This window comes from Saccopteryx leptura, chromosome 5 (genome assembly GCF_036850995.1).
Source record: "Saccopteryx leptura isolate mSacLep1 chromosome 5, mSacLep1_pri_phased_curated, whole genome shotgun sequence".
NCBI lineage: Eukaryota > Metazoa > Chordata > Mammalia > Chiroptera > Emballonuridae > Saccopteryx > Saccopteryx leptura.
The window spans coordinates 71,240,514-71,262,232 of NC_089507.1; the positions used below are offsets into that span (position 1 = coordinate 71,240,514).

At 39.4% G+C, this 21,719-nt stretch overlaps 1 protein-coding gene across 2 annotated transcripts in view; it reads right to left on the minus strand.

The window, feature by feature from the left end:
* The window catches only part of GPRIN3 (GPRIN family member 3), an 83,769-nt gene that overhangs the window by 40,590 nt on the left and 21,460 nt on the right, over positions 1–21,719 (minus strand). The window contains exon 1 of one of the 2 annotated variants that reach the window (XM_066384612.1): positions 2,072–2,174. The exons of the other annotated variant lie outside the window; for it this stretch is intronic. The gene's annotated coding sequence lies outside the window, so the exon portion shown is untranslated. Of the gene's footprint in view, positions 1–2,071; positions 2,175–21,719 lie in introns of those variants that run through there. 2 annotated transcript variants of the gene reach the window in all.

A 21,719-nucleotide genomic window follows, 5' to 3' on the forward strand; every position in this document is an offset into this window, starting at 1 on the left:
AATCATTATTTATTACATAATGTGAAAGTGAGTGGTAAGTCTGCGAGCGCTGAGGTGAAGGCAGCTGAAGAGTTTTTGGAAACTCTAGATAAACTAATTGCGGAGGAAAATTAGTTGCCAGAACAAATGTTCAATAATGATGAAACCTCCCTATTCTGGAAATGGGTGCCTGTAAGGACTTTCATCCATAAGTAGGCCAAGTCAATGGTAGGTATCAAAGCTTTTGAGAAGAGGATAACAGTCTTGCTTGAGGGCAATGTTGGAAGCTACAAATTGAAACCCTAGTGGTCTGGCCCAGTGAGAACCCCAGGGCCTGCAGCACATCAGTGAGCAGACACCGCCCGGCCAGTGTCCTACAGGGCTAGTAATAAGTCAGGGACTACCCAGCTTCTCTGCTCAGAGGACCTCCTGAATTGTTATGCCAGAGAAATGGAGAAGTACTATTTGTAGAATAGTACTTCAGGGTTTTGCTTATTGTTGATAATACTCTGGGACATCCTCCATTTATTGGTATTCTTAATTCTGATATCAAAGTGGTGTTTCTACCTCTAAACACCTCCTTTTTGATGCAGCCAATGAATCAGAAGTTATAGCAGCGCTAAGGCCTTTCTGAGGAAGACCTTTGTCCCAGCTATTGCTACACTTGAGGAGGATACTGAGAAGACACTAATTCAATTCTGGAAGGATTACAACATCTATGATGATACCAAGAATCTTGCTTGGGCTTGGGGTGATATTATCAAGGAGTGTAAGAATAGCATCTGGAAAAAGACAATTCACTCAACAGATTTGTCCATAACTTCAAAGGATTTTCCAAGAATGAGGAAGTTGCAAACAGTCAACAAGCTGTGTTTAAAATGGCAAACAACTTTAACCTGGGTGTGGATGAAGATGACGTTGATGACCCCCTGGAGGTAGTTCCTAAGGAATTGACTAAAGAGGAGTTGTTGGAACTGGAATAAAAATGTAAAACTGAAGAAGAGGCCAGAGAAAAGAAAACTATAGGAGAAGAAAAAGAAGGACCCCTCAAAAAATTCACAGTGAAACTTTTGAAGACTTCAACAAGTTCCTTGAAAAGTTTGAAAACATGAATCCCAACACTGAAAGGTTTTCATTAATAGAGAAGCATGTTCCAAATCTATTATCTGCTTACAAACAAATCTATGATAAAAAAAGAAACAAACCAAGCAATATTTCTTCACTGACACCTCCTCAAGAAGAGCTTCAGGAAGGTCCTATAAGAGGTGTTCCAGAAAAGACAGCATTCTTGTAGGACAAGACAGTTCCATGTGTATTATTGCCCCTGAAGACCTTCCAGTGGGACAAAATCTGGAGGTGGAAGACAATGATATTAATATTCTGATCCTGTGTAGGCCTCAGCTAATGTGTGTGTTTGTGTCTTAGTTTTTAACCAAAATGTTTTTAAAAATTATATAGAAAAAAGGTTATAGAATAAGGACATAAAAAATATATTTGTACAGCTGTAAAATGTGTTTTTGTTTTAAGCTGTTATTATTATTATTTATTCAATTAATTTATCTTTAATTTATTGGGATGATCTGGTTCACCAAATCTTACAGGTTTTGTGTCAAACTCAATATAACATCGAGCATAAAAAAGTGGCAGATGGGTATTCCAAGATGGTGATGGGATAGGCAGATGTTCCAACTGCTAGCTCCCAGAACCAAATTGTATTACAAATTATTTTAAGAACAATCATCTTGAAAAACCAACTTTGGACTAAATGAAAAGAAATCCATAACCAAGGACCATAGAAGAAGCCACACTGAGACTGGTACGAAGGACAGAGATGCAGAAAGGGCTGTTCTGGCTTCTAGGAGGGTCTGGAGGGACTCTCACTGTTGGGAGGTTCACCCTGAGAGGGAAGGGTCCTCAGCCCCAGGACAGGTGCCCCAGTCTAGAACCCCAGAGCCTAGAAGAGGCACCCACATAACATTCGGCGGTGAAAAGAGCAGAGGTTTCTGTCTGCAAGAAAGAGACAGAGGTGTCAGAGATGCAGGCTCCATCTTAAAAGGCCAGCAAAAAAAAAATCTTATTCACAGCCACTTACCTGGGGCTCCAGTGGAGGGAGAGCTGAGGATTGGAGTTGCATGAGGAGAGTGTGAAGTTGGTGGCCAAGGGAGGGACACCGTGGGGAACAACCACCAGAACCGTTGTGCTGAGTCATCCTCCAATACTGCAGTTGCCATCTTTTCTGGGTGGAACAGTCCCCCCCATGTGACCTCAGCCCAGAGGAAACCAACTGCCCCACCCTCAGGAATCCCTTTTGCCCCACCCTATGGAGACTGGACCATTCTGAGAAGATAGCCGGAAAGCAGGAATGCATCAGTGACTCAGTATTCTGGCATTGAGGCTAGAGCTTTCCCATGCTCCCGAGTCTATATGACTGGTGCTTCTACCTTACAGAAGACTCAGTGGAAACTGTCCAGATTGTGGGCAGAGCACATCTCTGGGTCTCAGAGGCCACACCCACTGGACTCCTAAGGCCACACCCACTGAGGTCTGTGATAAAAGTCTGGACAGACTGACACCTGGGGCTAAGGGACAGAGCCACACCCATCAATTCAGGCTATAGAGCCTGAATTGCCACAGGCTCTATACTCCATGAGAGGTTTTGTCAGTGGCTGAACCCAACAAGCAGCCAACAGAGGCTACAGAAATAAGGGCTCAGGGAACCTTGGCCTTTTGCAGTCCTTCCCCCAGGCCCAGTGTGGGTAAAAGCCAGCGTAGGTGTGTGGCTTGGTATTTGCATGTGCACCTGGGCCCAGCAAAGGCAGCCACAAACTCTGGATTGCTTGTAGCTCCAAGAAGGTTGCTGAGGGCCAGTCATGGTCAGTGTCTCCCACTGGTCTGTTCTGGGTTCCCTCTAGAGAGGCCCACGGCTGGCACATCCAGTGGCAAGCTGCAGAGAGCTAACAACCCTTGCTGGCAGTGTGTACTAAGGGAGGGCCCACTGGACACCTGGCCTAGCTGAGGCGAACTCCACTCTCTGTGGTCAACACCAACATAGAAGCTCATGCACACTGAACAGAGTGGAGCTTCTCAGTCAACTGGTCTGGGTGTTGGCTATCCTGCCCCACTGAACTAGATTCCTCAGGGGAAAGGAGAGAGGCTTAGAGCATGGACATTTAAAGTGTGGGTCCCTGCAAGCCTATTGTTGGGTTGGGTCGAGGGGCTTAGCCACTTTCTGAGGGGACATAGTCAGCTCCAGAGGAGGACTCTTTCAGTCTTTCTCCCTGAGACCAGGGACTTACCAGCTGTAAGAACTTCTGCAGAGGAGATTGTTGGCCACAACCAATCTGAACCTGCTGCTTATCTTGCTGGGGAAAAATAGAATTGGAGTATCCAGCAGTGTCTGAAGGATTAGGCTCTGGAGTAGGGGGTCACTTTCCCCGTACTGAGCTACTGACCAAGAGACCCCTGAAGTACAGGGTTCCACTAACGTTATATTCCCAACCTCAGATGCCCTAACCCATCAAGCCTATAACCTATAAAGGTGGGGTAAAGTCAGTCTAAGCCCACACCACAGTCTTTATGTAGAAGACTCTGTGGGAAGACCATATAGCAGCAAGAGGAGGTGGAGCAGCTAAAAAGTGGAGGCAAATATTATGGAGCTTGGGGTTTTTATGGAGCTTCTGTTATTTCTAAGCAGGAGGAAGCAGATCCTTACACACAGGTTGGCCCATCTCACACTACTCAGGCACAGAATATGCAGACACAAACAGTGAACAGAGCAGTAGCTCCAGACAGGTAACCTATGTCAGGTTACAAACAATGCCTTATGCCAACCCCAAAAGACCCAGAACCAACACAACCAGTAGTGGGTGATAGACAGCACCAACACTAGACTCAGCTAGCTACATAGGCAGCATGCCTAAAGTAGGAGTCCAGCAGGAACCAGACACTTGGGGAAACAAATACACCCAACAGGACAGACACTGCACAGAGTCTAATACACATGATCAAAGTTGACCCTTAAAGGCAGCCAGCCTGAAGGGATAACTGCACCCACAAAAAGACCAACTGCATTGAATACTCACATACAACAGGAGGATAAATAATACCTTCAAGAAGCATTCCTAAAGCAAGAAACTCTGGTGGCCTGGAGGTCAGTATCACTGAGCCCATCTTCCTCATAAAGACACCACAACAAATTTCAAAGTCAGACAGTGATATCTAATACACAGACAAAATGGAAAGACAAAGAAATATGACCCAAAAGAATTAACAGGAGAAACCACCAGAAAAAGAACTAAATAAAATGGAAGTAACCAAACTACCAGATGCAGATTTAAATGCTCAAGGATCTTAGAGCAACAATGGATGATCACAATTAGAACTTAAATGAAGAGATAGCAAACATCAGAAAAGACATTGAAATCATAAAAAAGAACCAGTCAGAAATGACAAATACAATATCAGAAATAAAGACTGCACTAGAAGGAATCAATAGCAGGCTGGATGAAGCAGAGGACTCTGAGCAAAGTGGGAATACAGGGAACATACCTCAATATAATAAAGGCTATATACAACAAAAAATGAAGAACAAAGTGGGAGGTATCACAAAGTGGGTTATACTACAAGACTTTTGTAATGAAAATAGGTCGGTACTGGCATAAGAACAGGTATACAGATCAATGGAACAGAACAGAGAACCCAGAAATAAGCCCACACTTTTATGGTCAATTGATATTTGACAAAGAAGGTAAGAGTACACAATAGAGTAAAGACAGTGTTTTTAATAAATGGTGTTGGGCCTGACCAGGAAGTGGCACCATGGATAGAGCATCAGACTGGGAAGCAGTTCAAAACCCGGAGGTCACCGGCTTGAGTGTGGGTTCATCCAGCTTGAGCGCAGGTTCACCAGCTTGAGCACAGGGTCACTGGCTTGAGTGTGGGATCATAGACATGACCCTATGGTTGCTGCCTTAAGCCAAAAGGTCTCTGGCTTGAAGTCCAAGGTCGCTGGCTTGAGCCCAAGGTTGCTGGCTTGAGCAAAGGGTCACTTGCTCTGCTGCAGCCCCAAGTCAAGGCACATATGAGAAAACAATGAATGAATAACTAAGGTGTTGCAATAAATACTTGATGCTTTTCATCTCTCTCCCTTCCTGTCTGTCCTCATCTGTCCCTCTCTCAATCTCTGTCACAAAAAAATATAATAATAATAAAATTTTTAAAAATGGTGATGGAAAAATTGGACTGGTATGTGCAAAAATATGAAACTAGACCACCAACTTACATCATTAACAAAAGTAAATTCAAAATGGATAAAAGACTTAAATGTAAGTCATGAACCATAAAAGATATTGTGGAAGATAACATAGGCAGTAAACTCTCTGATCTCTCTTGTAGCAATATTTTTGCTGAATGTATCTCCACAGGCAACTGAAATAAAGGACAAAATAAAGCAAATGGAACTATAGCAAACTAAAAAGCTTTTTCACAGCAAAATACACCATTAATAAAATAAAAAGACAACCCACACAATGGGAGAACATATTCGCCAATACATCTGATAAGGCGTTAATAAACAAAATTGATAAAGAACTTCTAAAACTTAATACTAGGAAGGTAAACAATCCAATTAAAAAATGGGCAAAGGACCTAAATAGACACTTCTCCAAAGAGGACATACAGATGGCCAATAGGCATATGAAAAAATGTTCAACATCAACAATCATCAGAGAAATGCAAATTAAAACTACAATGAGATACCACCTCATACCTGTCAGAATGGCGCTCATTAACAAATCAACACAGAATAAGTGCTGGCAATGGTGTGGAGAAAAGGGAACCCTCCTGCACTGCTGGTGGAAATGCAGACTTGTGTGGGTGTTGTAGAAAACAGTATGGCGTTTCCTCAAAAAATTAAAAATGGAACAGAATTTTGACCCAGCTATCCCACTTTTAGGAATATATTCTAAGAATCCCAAAACACTGTTTTAAAAAAAGATATGCACCCCTGTGTTTATTACAGCATTGTTTACAATAACCAAGATCTGGAAACAGCCCAAGTGTCCATTAGTGGATGAGTGGATTAAAAAGCTGTGGTACATTTACACAATGAAATACTACATGGCTGTGAAAAAGAAGGAAATTTTATCCATGATGGCATGGATGGACATGGAGATTATTATGCTAAGTGAAATAAGGCAGGCAGAGAAAAAAAAATATCATATGATCTCACTTATATGTGGAATCTAATGAACAAAGTGAACTGAGGAATGGAATAGAGGCAGAGGCTGGGTCACAGGGAGCAGAGGGACAGCTGTCAGAGGGAAGGGGATGAGGGAACGGGATCAGAGAAGGTGAAGGGATAAGTGAAATTATATATACATAACACATAGATACAGATAACAGGACAGCAAATCCCAGTGGGAAGGGGGAAGGGAGTCAAGGGAGTGGGGCACAGGGTGTAATGGGGGGCACATTGTTTGGGGGTGAGGGTGTTATATTGGAATCCATGTTAACATAATAAATTTTAAAAAATCGATAAAGAAAAAATATAACACCATTTATACCCTGCTACATCCAACTAAAAAGCTTTTGCATAGCAAAAGAAACCATCAGCAAAATGAAAAGACAACCCATTGAATGGAAGAAAATATTTGCTGATACATCTGATAAGAGGTTAATAACCAAAATTTATAAAGAACTTCTAAAACTCAACACCAGGAAGGTAAACAATTTAATTTAAAAACGGGGAAAGGACCTGAATAGACATTTCTCCAAAAAAGACATAAAGAGAGCTAACAGGCATATGAAAAAATGTTCAACATCACTAACCATCAGAGCGATGCAAATTAAAACCACAGTGAGCTAGGTGCCAGAATGGCCATCATCAATAAATCAATAGACAAGTGCTGGCAAGGGTGTAGAGAAAGGGAACCCTCCTGCACTGCTGGTGGGAATGCAGACTGGTGTAGCCACTGTGGAAAACAGTATGGAGATTCCTCAAAAAATTAAAATTGGATCTTCCATTTGACCCAGCTATCGCACTTCTGGGAGTATATCCTAAGAACATCAAAATATGGTATAATATTCATAAATCAATTAATGTGATTCATCACATAAACAAAAGGAAGGAGAAAAACCACATGATTATTTCAATAGCTGCAGAAAAAGCATTTGATTAAATCCAGCACCAAATTATGATCAAAACTCTTAGCAAAGTGGGAATACAGGGAACATATCTCAACATGATAAAGGCTATCTATGACAAACCCACAGCCAACATTATAATTAATGGACAAAAATTAAAAGCAATTCCCCTAAAATTAGGAACAAGGCAGGGGTGCCCCCTTTCATCACTCTTATTCAACATAGTACTGGAAGTCCTAGCTACAGCAATCAAACTAGAAGAAGAAATAAAAGGCATCCAAATTGGAAAAGAAGAAGTAAAACTATCATTATTTGCAGATGATATGATACAGTATATAGAAAACCCTAAAGTCTCAGTCAAAAAACTACTGGACCTAATAAACTAATTCAGCAAGGTGGCAGGATATAAAATTAACACACAGAAATCAGAGGCATTTTTATACACAAACAATGAACTGTCAGAAAGAGAAATTAAGGAAACAATCCCCTTCACTATTGCAACAAAAAAAATAAAGTACCTAGGAGTAAATTTAACCAAGGAGGTTAAAGACTTGTACTCAGAAAATTATAAAACATCGATAAAAGAAATCAAAGAAGACACAAACAAATGGAGACATATACCGTGCTCATGGTTAGGAAGAATAAACATCATTAAAATGTCTATATTACCCAAAGCAATTTATAAATTCAATGCAATACTAATTAAAATACCAATGACATACTTAAAGATATAGAACACATATTCCAAAAATTTATATGGAACCAAAAAAGAACACAAATAGCCTAAGCAATCTTGAAAAAGAAGAATAAAGTGGGAGGTATCACACTTCCTGATATCAAGTTATACTACAAGGCCATTGTACTCAAATCAGCTTGGTACTGGCATAAGAACAGACATATAGATCAATGGAACAGAACTGACAATCCAGAAATAAACCCACATTTTATGGACAACTGATATTTGACAAACGAGATAAGAGCATACATTAGAGTAAAGACAGTCTTTTTAACAAATGGTGTTGGGAAAACTGGACAGCTACCTGCAAAAAAATGTAACTAGACCACCAACTTACACCATGCACAAAAATAAACTCAAAATGGATAAAGGACTAAAATGTAAATCGTGAAACCATAAGTATCCTAGAAGAAAACTTAGGCAGTAAGCTCACTGACATCTATTGCAGCAATATCTTTGCTGAATTATCTCCACAGGCAAATGAAATAAAAGAGAGGATAAACAAATGGAACTATATCAAACTACAAAGCTTTTGCACAGCTAAAGACAATATGAGCAGAATAAAAAGACACACCACACAATGGGAGAACATATTCGACAATACATCTGATAAGGGATTAATAACCAAAATTTATAAAGAACTTGTAAAAGTCAACACCAGAAAGACAGACAATCCAATCAAAAATGGGCACAAGAAATGAATAGACACTTCTCCAAAGAGGACATACAGATGGCCAATAGACAATTGAAAAAATGTTCAACATCACTAATCATTAGAGAAATGCAAATTAAAACCACAATGAGATACCACCTCACACCAGTCAGAATGGTGCTCATTGACAAAATAACACATGATAGGTGCTGTCGAGGATGTGGAGAAAGGGGAACCCTCCTGCACTGCTGGGGGGAATGCAGACTGGTGCAGCTACTGTGGAAAACAGTATGGAGATTCCTCAAAAAATTAGAAATGGAACTGCCCTTTGACCCAGCCATCCTACTTATAGGAATATATCCCAAGGACACCATATCACCGACTGAAAAAAAAGAAATGCACCCCCATGTTTATGGCAGCATTGTTCACAATAGCGAAGGTCTGGAAACAGCCCAAGTGTCCATCAGTGGACGAGTGGATTAAAAAGCTTTGGTACATATATACAATGGAATACTATGGGGCTATGAAAAAGAAGGAAATATTACCTTTTGCAACAATATGGAGGGACCTGGAAACTATTATGTTGAGTGAAATAAGCCAGGCAGAGAAAGAAAAATATCATATGACCTCACTCATTTGAGGAATGCAAGGAATAATGAGAACTGAGGAACGGAATTGAGACAGAGGAGGGATCAAAAGGACCAGAGGAAAAGAGGACAGAGGGAGAGGGGATGATAGGATAGGATAAACCTGAAGGGAAGGGGGGAGGGCGCTGTAGGGAGGGGGGCAAAGGAGATGTTGAGGGGAATAGGGGGGAGAGGAGAGGCATTTGGGTTGAACCTAGAATCTATGTAAACACAATTAATTAAAAAAAAAGTCAGTTAAAAGTGAAGATATATAAAACAAATTATTCATGCTCTTGAATGTTTTTATTTATTTTACTTTTCCACTTATTTGAGAGAAAGAGAAGCATCAACTCATTGTTCAACTTAGTTATGCACTCATTGGTTGCTTCTCTTATGTGCTCTGACTGGATCAGACCCATATAACATCAGCGTGTTGGGATGATGCTCTATTCACTGAGCCACCTGGCCAGAGTTTGTTCTTGAATGTTTTATCATACCCTAAATTTTTACATGTACATCCATTCACCAATCCTGTAATGTCAAACCAAGTCTTTCTTTTGAGTAAGAGTCCACTAATTAGAATCTACAGAACCACATCCATAATTTAGTTCTATGATGATCAGTTTTGATACTTTAAAATAGAATAAAAATTTAAAGATTACTTGATATTTCAAAAAAAGAACCTCAAAATAGTATTTTGACAAGAGTTAAAAAGTTTAAAAAATTAAGAAGTTTGTAAAGTAAAAAGTTATACTAAGCTGTTTAATTTATTATCAAAGAAAGAAAAATATTTTTTATAAACTCAGTATAGCCTCAACGTACAGTTTATAAAGCCTATATTCATGTACACTGTATCGTACACAGTATTTGTGTACTGTATTCGTGTGCAGTAACGTCCTCGGCCTCCACACTCACTCATCACTCACTCACTGACCCACCCAGAGCAACTTTCCGTCCTGCAAGCTCTATTTGTATAAGTGCCCTATCTTTTATATCATATTGTTACTGTACCTTTTCTATGTTTAGATATGTTTAGGTAAACAAAAACTTACCATTGTGTCGCAATAGACTCCAGTATTCAATCACATTGCTATAGCACATTGTAGCCTAGGAGCACTAGGCTATATCACATTGCCTAGGTGTGTAGTAAGTTATAACAGAGGTTTGTGTAAGTATAATCTATGATGTTTGTATAACAAAATCACCTAGAGATGCATGTTCTCAGAACACATCCCCATCGTTAAGTGACTCATGACAGTAAACACTTTCCTCTTCTTCCATTTGTTGACTTTTCTGCATCATTTGACATTCTGAGCACTCTGTCCTTGTGCAGGTTCTTTTATCTCTGATATGCTCTCACTCCGTTTTCCTCTTTTCTGAACAGAAGTCTTTTCCTTAACACATTTTGGTTCTTTTTCCTCAGTTCATTTCCTAAATGTTGGCATTTCCCAGACCTCCTGCTCTTCTTACTTTATACACTCAACCTGGGGAACATAGTTACTTATACATCGTGAATTCCAAATCCATCTCCAGCCACAACTATCAATCTCTAAAATAGCAGCTCTCTACTTGTGTTGTTTTTCTCTTCTTTTCCAAATGAGAGGAGGGGAGATAGAGAGACAGACTCCCACATGCGCCTCAACCGGGATCCACTCTGCAACCCGTCTTGCTGATGCTCTTCCCATCTGGGGCCATGCTCACAACTGAGCTATTTTTAGCACCTGAGGCAGAGGCGCCAGGGATCCATCCTCAGTGCCCAGGGCAACAAGCTCAAATCAATGAAGCCATGGCTGCAGGAGGGATAGAGAGAAAAAGAGAATGAGAGAGAGAGAGAGAGAAAGAGACAGACAGACAGAGAAGGAAGAGGTGGAAGGCTGGAGAAGCAGATGGTCACTTCTCCTGTGTGCCCTGACAAGGAATCGAACCTGGGACATCCACACACTGGGCCGACGCTCTACCACTGAGTCAACTGGCCAGGGTCTATAAGTGTTATTAATGCCTCAAATTTTACTTCCAAAAAACTCATCCACTTTACCTCTTAACATGTTCTTCCTTAGTTATCTCAGGGAATGCACATTCATATCCTCACGTAAACCAGAAACTTGAAAGACACTTTCCTCTCTCTTCTGATTCTTAATATCTAACTAACCACCAAGTCTTATAGGTCTTTCCTTTTAATATCTCCTTTATCTACCATCTACCTCCTTTCTAGTCTTCTTATTGCTGATGTAGTCTGGGCATTTTTCATTTCTTGCCAGAATTATTTCAGGAACTATCTATATAATCTCTCGGCTTCCAGTCTGTACCTTCTTCAATTCTCCATGCTGCTTTTGCCGAGTTTTCGAAAATGCAAATATAATCATGTAACTCCCAGAATTAAAATCCTTCAGTAACACCCACAGACTTCCTGAGGAAGCTCAAATTCCTAAGCTTGGCACACAGGCTCTTTGGGATGAGACTCCTGCTACCTCATAAGGCTCTTAACTTGTTTGGAACTCGAGAGCCTTTCGATCTAACCACATATCAAAACCTCTCTACCTACGTCCACGATGCTTCCTGTTTCTTGAATGCTCTCTGAACTGGGTTGCATACTGTTCCCTAAAATTTGGACCCATCCAGAACCTGTGAAAAGGGTCTTGGTAGATAAAATCAAGTGAAGATGAGGTCATACTGGCTTAGGGTGGGTCCTAAAGACAAGATGACTGGTGACATAAGAAGAGGGAAATTTGGACACAAACACAGACATAGGGGGAAGTGCTGTGAAGACAGAAGCAGAGACTGGAGTGCTGTATTTACAAACCAAGGTACACCATGGGTTGCTGGCAACCATCCAAAGCTAGGAGAAGGACATGGACAAGATTCTCCCTCAGAGTCACTGGAAGGACCCAGCCCTGCCAACACCTTGATCTTGGACTTACAGCCTACAGAACAATGAGAAAACAAATCATGGTTGTGCTGAGCCACTCAGCTTGTGGTATTTTATTTTGGCAGATCTAGGCAACTAATATGTCCTTCCTATCTTTATTCCCGTGCTAACCTCAATTCAGCTTGGCTTCTCCCCCTCTGGGAAACCTGCACTGTGCTTTCCCACCCCTGATTCAGATGCTTCTTCCTCTGTGTCTATGCATATCTGTATTAGAATGCCTTTCTATGCTTTCACCATTGTTTTTTCTTTGTTAGACAGTAAGCTCCAAGAAAGTACAGACAGTGCCTATCTGGCAGCGCCAGTATCCTGTACAAGAACGGCAAGAAGAAAAAAAAAGGGTGTGCAGTTAACACTTGGTGAATGTTAACGTGCCTCAAAAGAAGTGTGATCTTTATTTCCTTCAAATTAAATATTGAAAATCATAAAGTAGAGTGGATATAAGTTAATGAGAAAAATAAGATCTCACATTAGACCAATAATATGCAATGCACTGCCAACAAAATTATTTTAACATAAAAGAAGAGCTGTTTCTGTTACTGAAGTTCATTTTATTCACTAGCAACAAAGAGAATTGTGTTCATGCTATTTCAAATCATAAATTGTTTGCTTAGCATTTTTTTTACTGCTTAGACTAGTTTATAACAAAATAAATATTATATGATTATCTAAGTAACAAACTATACTTCAAAAATAATAAAAGTAAATGGAAGTCAGGAAAGTTTACTTCATATCTTATTAGCCTGATCATTGAGCAGCTGTAATCCTTACTTGCTTTCGTGGTCTGCATCCTCTGTTGGGATACAGCCACAGGTTTATAAGAGTTCATTAAGAAAGGACCAATTCTAAGTGTGTAGAATGTTAGTCTGAGAAGTCACTTGTCAGAAGTATCAGCACTTTACTCACTAGAAATGATCTCATCCTGGCCTGAAAGGGCTTAGGTTATTCCCATGTTGTTATCATGGGAATTATGAATCAGTCTCAGAGTTTATGTTAAAGACCTCACAAGTCTTTGGAAATTCACATAATAGAGATAAAACAAGCTAGACTTGTTTACTTTTAAGAATTCATTAATCTGATTATTTGCCACACATGTACTTTTATTACCCTCAGATGATAATAGAGGGTTGTGTTTTTTTCTAATAGTGATAAGAACATCAGCCACATATGTTCAGGCTTAAGAAGACCACCTGTTATTACTTTAACAAAGCTAGTCAAGGACTTCAGTGTTTTGCTTATAAAACCTTGTGCTTAAGTGAAGACTATGAGATGAGATTCAAGCAGGGCCTTCACAGTAACTAATTTTCTTATTCACTCAACTCCTATGCAGCTAAACAAAGCACCTGAAGTACTAAACATGAAACATAGTACCTTTTTTGGCTGTCCCAAATTGTTCAGCGTATCCTAGTGCTGGGCCTATGGTAGTGTCTAAAAGCAACAAAGATGAGTGGGACTCAATTCTTGCCTTCAGCGACTGGTATCTTTTTGTGGAGAAAGACAGTTTCAGTGCTAGAGATTTAGTAACAGTAACACAGGAGAATGACTCATTCCAGCTATTGCAACCTGCGAAGCCTTCCTGGGGAAACAGTAGTAATCTGGTACAGTAATGGGAAGGAAAAAGCACCAGAAACCGTGTGTCAGTAATCACACAGATTCCGGCACATACAAGGTGGGGTTTGGGGATGATTCCAGGTGTAATGAGGAGTAAGGGGTAAGGGGGAAGGAGAGTTAGTAAAGCATCAGGCTTGAAAGGTGGAAATAATATTATTTATATGTAGTTACGTATGTGACATTTTAACATGTATATTAACTCATTAACTCAGTCATCCAACATTTATTAAGTAGTTGCTATGTCGGAGACATGGAGACTGTCATGGTGAATATGCCAGTCTTAACCTTCAGAAGTTTCTAGCTAGGGGTGAAGTAGAATAATAAAAGAATGATTAGAATACGAGGCAGTGAGCCCCTTGAGAGGCTCACTGAGGTCCAGGGCATTATGAGAGCACACGGTTTGTTAGTTGCGGTGGATCTAAAAGAGGGGCCTCTGAGTGAAAGTGACAGCAAAGCTGCCTTTGACGTATGTATTCACATGGTACCACATGAGTCTGTGCGGCAAGGGACTCCACCCCTTGAGGGGGCTTCTGGAAAGCTTTGCAGAGCAGGATGAGCCCTGGGCTGAAACCTGAAGAATGAAGAGTTAGCCATGGGGAATGAGACTATTTAAGACAAGGGAAACAGAATAAGGAGAGGCAAGAGACAATGCATCAGAGACATTCAGGACGTCTCCGTCCCTCACTTTCCAGAAACACTGCCTTGTGTTGAGAGGCTGTATTAGTAAGGTGGATTTGGACTCAAACACAGCTTGACACTTAGAGCTGTGTGGCCTCGCGTAAATTACTTAATTTCTCTGTTCCTGAAGCTTATAACACTTGTAACACGGGGGAACATAGCCTCCACCCCATATGGTTGCTGTGAGCTCTTGGAAGACAGCTTGGCCCACAGAGTCAGCAACAGCAGCACTATTAGTGACGGCGGTAGAATTACTTGGGCTTTCTTACTAATACAAACTCACCACTGGGTGTTTCCTCTACTCAAGCACACCGCCCTTTCCCTCCTAGTCCCTTTTCTTCACCCATCATCACACCATCAACAGAGGTTCCTGTTGGTCTGTAACTTAACATTTCAATTCTGCAAATGTGTTGGAAATCTCAGGTTGCATTCCAAAGAATTTCAATTCTCTACTATCATCCATCCCATCTTTTTACGTTTCACAAATATCCTTACTTATGTCTGAATGTGTCCTTTCTCCATAATTATTCCTAAAAGAAATCACTAAAGATTCAACTGTATATAAACTGAAATTGACACTGATGGGGAAAAGGCATATAAAGCAAATCAGCGTAATTATGCTAAGTGAAATAAGTCAGAGAAAGACAAATGCGATCTGATTTCACTTATATGTGGAATCTGAAAATCAAAATAAACAAACAGAAACAAACTCATAGATACAGAGAATAAACTGGTGATTGCTAGAGGGGTGGGTGTGGGTGGATTGGGTGAAAAAGATGAAGAAATTAAGTACAAATTGGTAGTTACAGAACAGTCACGAGATGTAAAGAACAGCATAGGGAATATACTAGTCAATAATACTGTAATACCTATGTACACTGTCACGTGGGTACCAGACTTACAAATGGATGCTTCATAAATTATATAAATGTCTAAGAACTATGCTGTACACCTGAAACTAAATAATAATTGAAAATCAACCATAATTGAAAAACATAAATAAAAAATAAAAATAAATTTAAACAATAAAGTAAATCAGTGATACAAGAAGAATGGTAGATGAACTGGTATTTGGGGAAAAATCACCATGGATAAGTAGCTTGTTAGAATGCCTAATTTTGCCTAAATCTATAACCTGCTGCTCTAGCTGCTTAACTTATCCTCAGTGGAAAAAGAAGTAATAACTAGTTTTTCACTTAGATTACCCACTTTCTAGCTTGACTTCATCAGTTGCTTATATTCTCAGCTCTCTCCCTTTTTCTTTTGCAGAACACATCTTTTTACTTAACTATTTGACATTTTCTTTTCTGTAGAGGTTGCTCAATCACACTAAATTTTTTTGAATAGGAGGAATATGTTTATCTCATTAATATATACATAAAAATTAAGAGGACATGACGCTTAAGTAGTTGTCATATTCTCTGAATGTTTTAACAGGAGTAGTGAAAGGAAGCAGAAGTCAGGGGAGCATTCATTTACAAAATATGAAAATGTTCATTTCAAAAGCCCAGATTGCTTCAACTCAACTATGGTTTTTGCTGATCATCTTATTAAAACTGTACAGATGATAGTATCAGGTGGGTAATGCTCATTATATCCACTGTACAATGATGATCCCCAAAACCTCAAAGTCAATATTTTTATTTCTTTATTCTCTGTCTGGAGCTTGTATCAGAACAGCTTTGATATTTTCCTTTTGGCCAAGTTCACCTTTCATGGTTGCTTTCCTATATTCTGTCACTATCTGTCATTATCTGATCAGATATACCTTCTTTTTTTTTTTTTTTTTTTTTACAGAGACAGAGAGAGTAAGAGAGAGGGATAGACAGGGACAGACAGACAGGAACGGAGAGATGAGAAGCATCAATCATTAGTTTTTCATTGCGCATTGCAACACCTTAGTTGTTCATTGATTGCTTTCTCATATGTGCCTTGACCGCGGGCCTTCAGCAGACCGAGTAACCCCTTGCTCGAGCCAGTGACCTTGGGCTCAAGCTGGTGAGCTTTTGCTCAAACCAGATGAGCCCTCGCTCAAGCTGGCAACCTCGGGGTCTTGAACCTGGGTCTTCTGCATCCCAGTCCCACGCTCTATTCACTGCGCCACTGCCTCTCAGGACCCACCCTATATTCAAAAAGCTTACTAAAACAATATGATAGCTCTTTTGTCTTTTTTTCTTCATGTTATAAAATGAGACTCCATGTTTGATATTTCCATCTCCTATGTACATCTCCTTTTAAACATTAATTTCCTATTTTTCTTTTATTCTTTGTCATTGGTTCCAGGAACTTCTCAGCTTTAGGGATGATTAGGACACAAAAATCTCAAAAAGAGGAAAAAATCACCAAAGTACCGAGATGGAAGATACTGTACGTGCTTTCTCTCATGTTAAATACAATAACAACCTTGGATATAATATAGAGACTTAACAACAAACCCAACTGTTAATCTCACAAAGATTTGGAAGATAGTACCACAAAAATACTTACAAAGCAAATTAAAAAAAATTGTTTCCTTTCTACTTTCAATTTCTTAAGGAATTCAGTATTGATGTCAATGGAAACTAAATGCAATAAACATTTACTAATTTTACTAAGGATTCCTATGTATTGGGCATTGTGCTAAGTTTTGTGGTGGCTATATAAAGGTATATAAAGATAAATAAAAGCTGGTTGGTGCACTCCAAAATTGAACATTTTAGGGAAGATACATCTGTAAAAAACACCTCTTATACTAGACATGCAGACGAAAGCGCTCTGGGAGTATAGGAGGGCAAATACTCTACACCAGGGGACCTTAAATGGCTTTTTAGAAGTGCTGGTAATGGTTTGAAAAATATATACGTATAATTTTATTTCCTTAAGAAATTGAAATTTTGGGGTTATAGATTATTAGAGGTTAGTTTACTGTGGTTAATACATCTAAAATGACCAAATTAGGCTGTGTGCTATTTTCTAGAGCAGGGTAATGATTTAAGTTGGGTTTTAAAAGCTGAGCCTTGGAACAGAGGGGAAAGCCCAGGCAAAGATTCAAAGACAGGAAATTATTTAAAGGAAAAAAGCTAGGAGTAGGGTGCAAATGGGGCATGGATTGGGATACTCATTGGGAAACAAGGTTCTAGGCCCAAGTCTATATAATGAATAGGCTTCAATGCCAGTTTCAGAAATTAGATTTTATTGCAGAAATTATTTCAAAGTTCTAGAACTTGAAACAAGTGAAAAATGAATGACTATTAACTGAAATGCGGAATGAAACAGAATAAATGTTATGTTTAGAAGTGTTTTTGTATATTAGGAAACTCATAAGAAAAAATAAAGTTAATTCCATGATTCCACGATAATTCTGATTTTTATTGATGACTACAAATATAAAAGAAAATTTGCTCTGGTTTCCCTGCTGAGTCAGTATGCTGATATCAAAGGACAACCACAGAAGTTTCTCAAATTCTTTGGGAGTTCCCACAATTTTTGATTAATCATTTAAATACATTGAATAATGTGTCATCAAATTCTAGAACCACAAGAATCCTTAAAGATCATGAACTAGCTCCTTGCTTTAGACAGTTTCCCCAGAGTTACTGCAGATGTTTTTAACTCTTTTTTTGCTTTCTGTTTCCTTAATTGCAAACATTTGCAAGGTGGCCAATTTGAGATGAGACAAGTTGTGATCCAGGAAGGCAGGTGTTTGTTTGTTTTTCTCTTTGGAAAGCAAACTGGCTGTTATATGAATCAATGCAGAGATGCTCAGGCTCTTAGATAAAAAAAATAAAACTTTAAAATAATCTACATGATACAAATAGACTTGAAGGTGGTTCTATACCATCTTAGTCACTTAGCCATAAGATAATGAAAAAGTATGCATAAAACCCATATTCTTTTAGTTTTTACCGCTTACCTAATGATTTTTTGGGTCAACTAAGTTTTCAGGACTGAAATTTAGCATTGATTCCCTATAAATTATCCATTCGGCACTAGGGCAGAAGCAGATGAGCAAGCTCTTATCCTGTGTACCTTGCTGTGATCCAACTTTAGCCTAGATGGGAGAAATTTGTTTTTCCACGCAGGGAACCCTCATGAGAGTTACCAAAAAATAAAAACTGTTGTCAGAACAGTGTGGAGATCTTCTAAAATTGGGGTGGAAATACATTTTACCCTTTAAAGGTCAGGAGACGTTGTTGTGCAGCAAATTTAGCCCATGATTTATCTTTCAAAAAGGCAACATTACAGGCATACAAAACTTACAAGGTCTGGGTTACATTTTTTAAAATTCCTAAAGGATATTTAAAATGAGAATTAAATTCCAATGACAATATTAATAATAGATTTTCTTTTTAACCTCCTACATATAAAATATTGCACTATGTACTATCTCTCATTTACTTTCGACAACAAGCCAGTAAGGAGGTATAATTTTCTCAATTTTAAAAGGAAGCAACTGAATTTTATTCCTCATCCACCTTGAATACTGGCATTGTTTTCACTATTGATCCCCTCTCCTGTTGATTTTTTTTCTCTGCTTTTGGATGGTCTTTTTGTAGTCTTAGATCCAACTTATTTCTTTTCTGACCCCTATATAGGGGTTTTACCAGGAATTCTCCTCATTGGTCCTCTCCTTTCCTGTCCTTGGCAATTTATTTCACACAGTCTATCTTAACAGTGTTAATACAATGGCTGTAATTCCAGGCATTGCCTTCTTCCCCCTCCCTCATTCCCATCCTTTTCCTGCATATAGTACCAGTGTCCTGCATACCAGTGTCCAAGCCAGGATTTGACATCATTCGGCTAAAAATGAACTTTTCCTCCTGAGATCTCCATTTCTGTTAATGGCATCAATGTTCTGCCAGTCAGGTCTGACTTAAAATCCTGGAGTCGTTTTGACAGTTTCGGCTCCCTTGCCCCTATAAACATGCAGTCACCAATTTTTGTCACAATTGTGCCAGAGGTATTTGCAACTTTCTTTCCAATAACAGTGACTCAAATAACAATACTGCTTACATTTGTATAGCTCTTTAAAACATACAAAGCTTCCACAGGTATTATTTCTTATAATTTCCACATTAACCTCATAGATACAAAGACTGAGGCTTCAGAAACTTATGTGGTTTATCCCGCAGTTTAGAAGCAGAATCAGGACTTGATTCCGGAGATTTCCCAAGTGCAATATTCCAATGACTACCTTCTCCAAGTCACACGTTAGCTGGTACAGTGCTTCAGGCACTGTCCGTTTACTTTGCTCCAATACTGTTTATAAACCACTAATAGTTACTGTCTCATAACCACTGTTAAATTGACATATTTTTTCTCTTTTTTTTTTTAAGCGAGTGAGAGAGAGTGAGAGAGAGACAGGAAGAGAGAGAGAGATGAGAAGCATCAGCTCATAGTTGGGGCACCTTAGTTGTTCATTGATTGCTTTCTCATATGTGCCTTGACAGGGGGGGCTGCAGCTAAGCCAGTGACCCCTTGCTCCAGCCAGTGACCTTTGGCTTGAAGCCAGCAACCATGGGATCATGTCAATGATCCCAAGCTCAAGGTGGAGACCCCATGCTCATACTGGTAAGCCTGGAGCTCAAGCCAGCGATCTCATGGTTTTGAACCTGGGTCATTAGCGTCCTAGGTTGACGCTCTATCCACTACGCCACCACCTACCTGGTCAGGCTCAAATTGACATTGTTTTAAAACACAGATCTGATCCCATTCCTGTCAGCTCAAAATCCTTCAGTGGTTTCCTTCCTATTATGAAAATGTTCAAATTACTTAACCTTGCACTGGAGACCCCTTACAGTTTGATTTCAACAGCTTGGAATATTGCTTCCATAACACCCCAACACTCCAGCCGAAGTGCAGCATTCTCACTTGTTTCTCAAACATTTGTCTGCATTCCTCTGCTCAGGCCATGGTGCCCAGGATGTGTTCTCTGCCTCTGAAAATGCCATCTGTCTTTTCTTTCTTTCGTTAATTAATTCTGAAACACTAACGTATTAATAGTGTGTCGAGAAGTGGGCTAGATCTGGGAAAAAGTAGTGAATAAAACAGAAAGGATTCATTTTCAAAGAGTTTAGGATCTACTGAATTCTTAAAGCTCAGGACAAATGCCACACTGCAAACTAAACCTTTCCTGATACTCCCTGTAGAAAGTGATGACTTCCTTCTCTCATCAGCCTCAGTACAGTGAGGTACTTTTGTGGGTTTTATCATACCCTGATTGAATTACAGTTATTGAGTCACATTCTTATCTCTCACCCTAAGCTGTAAGCTCCAATTTTGACAGAGATTGTAAGTATCTCAATATTTAGCCCCCACAGTACATAGAACTGTACTTCTCATATAACAAGACCGCAATAAATAATAATGAAATAAAGAATTTCTCTCAGAGTCTGTGAATATGAGACCAGGGAGAGAGAGAGTGACAGACCCCATTCACACACAGACAGTAGCAGACACAGGGAGTATACAGCACTCTCACCCCCACCCACCAGATGGTTAACACAACATTATTTTAGGCAACAGAACTGCCAGCTGAAATCCAGGGTCCCCTGATACTTGCTTCTATCCATTTAAAGAGAGTTTTGAGATCAAAACTGACCCAAGATCTCTGGACATCAGAGAGCACAAATCTGTTCAGTCTGCACATTTTTCTGTGTCAATAAACAGGGAATAGAATTAGCATCTTCTCCATATGGCCTGCTTTTCTGACCCCAGAACCAGGAGGATGCTAAACTGTAGACCATGAGTCTTGCCTACATTGAATTTTTTTTAAGAATTAAGAAAATTTAGGTACAGTTATATTTACTCTTTTTAGTAGATAGTTGTATGAATTTTGACAAGTGCATTGTTGTATAACTATAATTAAGATCAGAACAATCCCATCAGCTCCCCTGAAGATTCCCTTTGACTGTTCTTTTGCACTCATACTCTCCCCACTCTCAACAAGTCATCTGTTTCCACCCTGGTTTTGCTTTTCCCAGAATGTCCTATAAACATAAAAGTACATAGTTGTTTCACTCTGGCTCCTTTATTTAGTATAACGTATAGGAAATTCATTTGTGTTACTGTATGTATCAATAGTTTATTCCTTTTTATTGCTGGGTAGTATTCCATGCACAAATGTGCCATTGTTTATTCATTCCCTAGTTGAGGAACACCTGGAGTAGTTCCTGTTCTTGGTGATTATGAATAAAGCCACTATGCTTTTTTATGCTAACTTGTGTTACCATAGGTTTCTATTTCACTTAGGCAAATAGGAGCGGGATTGCCTTGACATATGGTATGTGAATTTTTACCCTTAGAAAAAAATACCAAAATATTTTCCATCATGGCTGTCCTATTTTGTATCCTCAGTAATAACATACAAGAGCTCTAGTTACTTCACATCCC